This window comes from Chionomys nivalis, chromosome 7 (assembly GCF_950005125.1).
Source record: "Chionomys nivalis chromosome 7, mChiNiv1.1, whole genome shotgun sequence".
NCBI lineage: Eukaryota > Metazoa > Chordata > Mammalia > Rodentia > Cricetidae > Chionomys > Chionomys nivalis.
This window is the reverse complement of record NC_080092.1, coordinates 98301364-98306163: the sequence shown is the minus strand read 5'-3', so window position 1 is coordinate 98306163 and position 4800 is coordinate 98301364. Positions and strand designations below refer to the sequence as shown.

At 49.7% G+C, this 4800-nt stretch overlaps 1 pseudogene; it reads right to left on the bottom strand.

Moving 5' to 3' along the window:
* Nucleotides 1-4372: 4372 nt before the first annotated feature.
* LOC130878837 (U6 spliceosomal RNA) lies at nucleotides 4373-4487 on the bottom strand (annotated as a pseudogene).
* Between the last annotated feature and the right edge of the window lie 313 nt (nucleotides 4488-4800).

Genomic DNA, 4800 nt, shown 5'->3' with positions numbered 1-4800 from the left:
TGGACAACAGAGCTCTGTTATGTTATGTACCCTGAGATGGTGAGGAGCCAATCCTATATGCCCTTGAGTCTTCCCTTTACCTACTTGTACAGAAAGTCAGGCAGAACAGAGGAGCCAGACTCCAGAGAAGGCCCAGGAGTTTGGTCAGCAGTCTGGGCCCCAGTGTGGCCCAAGTGGGGACACTTCTCTCAATTCAGCTTCCCATCAGTCTGTCTGTCACTTCCTCAGGGAAGCCCCTTTGGATGGTTTCCCATCATGGTAACAATGTATTGCATCTAGAGCCTTCTGCATGCTCGGCAAGTTCACACACACACACACACACACACACACACAGAGTCTTTTTTACTTCTCATTTTAAGACAAGGTCTCAAACTGGCCTTGAAATCTGTAAGCCAAGCAAGCCTTAAACTTCCAATCCTCCTGCCTCAGCCTCCCCAGAAGTGGTGATGACAGACCTAGCTCACCAGATCAGGCTTATGATGTCTTCATGGCACTTAGCAAAGTTAATCAATTCAGATATCAACTGTGGGGGAATCTTGTCCTGCCAGGAAGAACCTAAACTCAGATGGGTAAATTTCAGGGGTCAGCTCAGTCCCTGATCCACCTACCCACTTAAGGAATAAAGGAGTGAGTTTGTAAAACAGGTGTGAAATGAGAAGCAAGAAGTAACTGCAGACCAGGCATTGGAGTGCACGCCTTTAATCCCAGTGCTAGGGGAAGCAGAGGTAGAAGGATCTCTGTGAGTTCGAGGTCAGCCTAGTCTACAGAGCGAGTTCCAGGACAGGGTCCAAAGCTACAGAGAAACCCTGTCTCAAAAAACTAGAAATTAATTAATTATTTAATTAATTAAAATAAAAGAAAGGAAGAAAAGAAAGAAAAAAGAAACTCCAAATAATATTACAGTGGGTGGGAAGGTGGCTCAGTGGGTAGAGTCCTTGCCTACTATTCACAAAATCCTGAGTTCAGTTCCCAGCACTCCATAACTGAGGTGGACCAGATGCTAGTGCCTGTGACTCCAGCACTAGGGAGGGAGAAGGGAAGGCCAGAAGTCTGAGGTCATCCCATGGTCCACATACTAGAGGAGAAAGCAGATCTTTTTTTTTTTTTGATTTTTCGAGACAAGGTTTCTCCATAGCTTTTGTTTCCTGTCCTGGAACTAGCTCTTGTAGACCAGGCTGGCCTCGAACTCACAGAGATCCGCCTGCCTCTGCCTCCCGAGTGCTGGGATTAAAGGCATGCACCACCACCGCCCGGCGAGAAAGCAGATCTTAATGGGTTGTCCTCTGATCTGCACGTGTGCCCGTGGTTCACGTGTACGCATGCGCGTACTCAGACAGATAATACAAGTTAATAAATTAGCCGGACGGTGGTGACACACCTTAAATTCCAGCACTCAAGAGGCACAGACACACGGATCTCTGAGTTTCAGGCTAACCTGGCAAAAATTTTAAAAACGCAAAAATACTCCAAGGCTAGAAAAAGGGCTCAGGGGTTAAGAGTTCACACTGCTCTTCCAGGGGGCATGAGTTCACTTCCCAGCATCCACGTCAGCTGCCTCTCAGCATAACCTCCTATAGCTTCAGTTCCAGGGAATCCAAGGTCCTCTGCTCGCTTCCTGGAGGTACTTGCCCTCTCAGGCAAATTCCCACAGACGCTTATGCAGAAATATATTTATATTTTATATTAAAATAGATAAAAATATAATTAAAATATATTTAAAAACCTCTAAACAAGACCCATGGGGGGGGGGAAGGCTACCTCAAGGTCAACTCTTAGACTCCCTGAGATGGAGAGCCCCACCCTCTTACCTGACCCACCCGCCCACTACAATGCCTGAGACCTTGGGAGGCCTACCTTTTTACTTTGAACTTGCCTAGGGTTCAGTGCACACCAAGTGCACCCCAGTGCCTTCTCAGAAGACAGGTGGCTCTGAAGGATACCTGAGAGTCACCTACAGAAGGTGGGGTAGATGTTTCAGGTTCGCCCCAGTGAGGGGCACCTGTCCCTAGAGCACAGGGTCCCAGCCTTGTAGTACACGGTCCCCCTCCAGACCTGGCCTCTCTGGAGGTGCTTCCAGTCTGCTTTACCTCAACACACACACACACACACACACACACATGCACGCGCGCGAGGCTGGGCTCTCCTCCCTGGGTACAGCCACTTCTGCTCCCGGCATGTGGCCAGGCCTCATTTGCATCGCAACCCAGATGGCTCACCGCAGCCTGGCTTCCCAGAACTGCCCAGCTGCCCTGCTGTCTGTTCCCCAGCCCAGAGCCAGCCTGGTCTTTGTGGGTGCTTCTGAGCAAATGACACTTCCCACCCCATCCCTGGACAGAGCAGGGTGTGTTGGTTTGGAGGGTGGGATGGCAGGGAAAATGCCTGGAAGCTGACTTCCCTCATCCTCTGCCCCAACTCACAACTTATGAACTCCTTTGTGATGGGCAGGAAGACACTCCCCTTCTCAGCACCCCATTCCTTTCTGTCTGCACCCTCCTCCAGCACCCACCCCACACGTATCCATTACCCACCCCCAAGCTCTCTGTGGGCGGAGGAATGGCCGCCAGGGCAGGGGTCCTGGCACTCCGGCCAACCCAGTCCCTGGAGGGCACCAGGAATCTGAGAAGTGAGGATCCAGCGAGTGTGTGGTGGGTGGGTGAAGTGTTTTCTTTTTCTTCCCCTCCTCTGAGTTTTCTGGGAAACGCCAGAGGCACGCTGGGCCTGGAATGGCAAGCTTGAAAGAACTCTTTAGCTGCCGCCCCTTAGACATCCGACCCGCAAACCTTTTCTTTAGCTTAAGGCCCCTCCTGCCTGCAACAAAGGCCTGCCAACTGGAATGCTGCTTCCCAGCCACGGGCCATTGTCCTAGACTCCCTCCACCCCTTCAGATTGTTAGCAACCGGAAAGGAAGAAACCGGGGTCAACTCGATACGTGACCCCTGAGTCCTTCTCCTTGCAGGAGAGAGGTTATCTGTGACCGGCTTCCCCCTGCTCCTCAAGCAGTCCTGGAGGGCAGAGAGTGAACCTGGGCAGCCACTGAGAGGTGCGCCCATGGCAGGCCTGGGCTCTGGGAGCCTCACTCTCTCTTCAGGGGGCAGAAGAGAAGCGGGTTTCCAGGATGACCCAGAGAAAGGGGAGTAGCAGAGAAGCAGGCTCCTGCCCCATACTAGACTAAGTTGCAGGGCATCTGGTTCCTGGTTTGTCGTTCCAGGTGTAGGCCATAAGCTAGCACAGAGTTATAAAGTAATGGACAAGTTATAAAGTAAATAACCTCCAGACGTAAACAAACCAAGTCCAAGGGATGAGCAAGGCTTCCCGACCCTGTGCTGCATATCTGGTCACCAAGGATGGCTATCTTAGCATCTATGCCCAGGGTAAGCATGGCACCTGGGGCCACCAAGGCACACCAGTGCTTCCTGCCTGCCTAGGCGCCAGCATGCCTCCCCATCTGGACTCAGAGGATGATCTCAGCAGATGCCGGTTGCCACAGGCTGGCAGCTAAAACCTCAGGGCTCTTCCTCTCCAGGGCAAACGCTTATCTTTATTATCTTTATGACCCTGCACCTTTGCCTGGAAATGGGATTCTGAATGCATCCAAGTTCTGCAACAGGAAAGATTAGAAGAAGGTGGTGGCCTCCTGATCCCTCGGGTGGGTGCGGGGAGCTAGGTAGAGCTGAGGGGTCAGACTAGATAACTGGTTCTTCTTTTCCCCCTTCAGCTACACAGCAAGAAAAGAGAGGATGTAGGCAGGGCTTAAGCTTTGTCCTTGATCTGCTGTCCCTCAGTTCAAGTCCTTGTCTCAGAGTGGGTCCCTGGAAACGTGCCCTGCCTTAACCAAGTGTCTCCTCCCACTTTTCCAGACTGTTTATCTTCAGATTAGAAGTCTAATAATCGCCAGTAAACCAGCCATGGGGCTTCCCAGAACCCACACCATCCAACCCAGAAACCAACAATTCGAAAGAATGCTGGTTGTGGCATCTAAGGCTCATAGAAAATAGAAATCCACACAAGCTGGCCCTTAGACTCATTGAAGACTTTGTATGCGCCAGGCTCAGTGGTTAAGAGTCATTGCTGCTCACAAAGACCTCTAAGCTCCAGATCCAAGGGGCCAGATGCCTCTGACCCACAGGTAGGCACACATATATATATACATAAGTCTTTCCTTTCTTTTTTTTTTAAATAATTATTTTTATTTTGCATACATTGATGTCTTGCCTGTATGTATGTCTGTGTGAGGGGGTTGGAGCCTAGAGTTTCATTACAGACAGGTGTGACCTGCCCATGTGGTTGCCGACGGGAATTGAACCTGGGTACTCTGGAAGAGCAGTCAACACTCTTAACCACTGAACCATCACCACAAGTCTTTCCTTTCTTAAAAAATATGGAAGGCTTCACAACCTTTTGAGTGTAACCCTTGCACAGGAGCCATGCTAATCTTATCCGTATCGTTCTAATTTTTCTTTAGTGTATGTCCTGCCGAAGCGAGTACATATACGCATAATTTAAAACAATAATAAAAATTTCATGCTGGATATTGGTGTCACAGGCCTTTAATCACAACACTCCGGAGGGAGAGCAGGAAGATCTCTGAGCTCAAGGCCAGCCTATTCCACAGAGTGAATTCCAGGACAGCCAGGATTACACAGAGAAACCCTCTCAAAAAACAAACAAACAAAAAACAACAACAAAATTCAAAATACACAAAAAAGAGGAAAATAAAATAAACGCCATTTTCCCGTCAGATTGTCTCTGAACAAGCAGTTGGAGCGTTTCGATGAGTGGAGTAGTTTCAATGCCTAATTG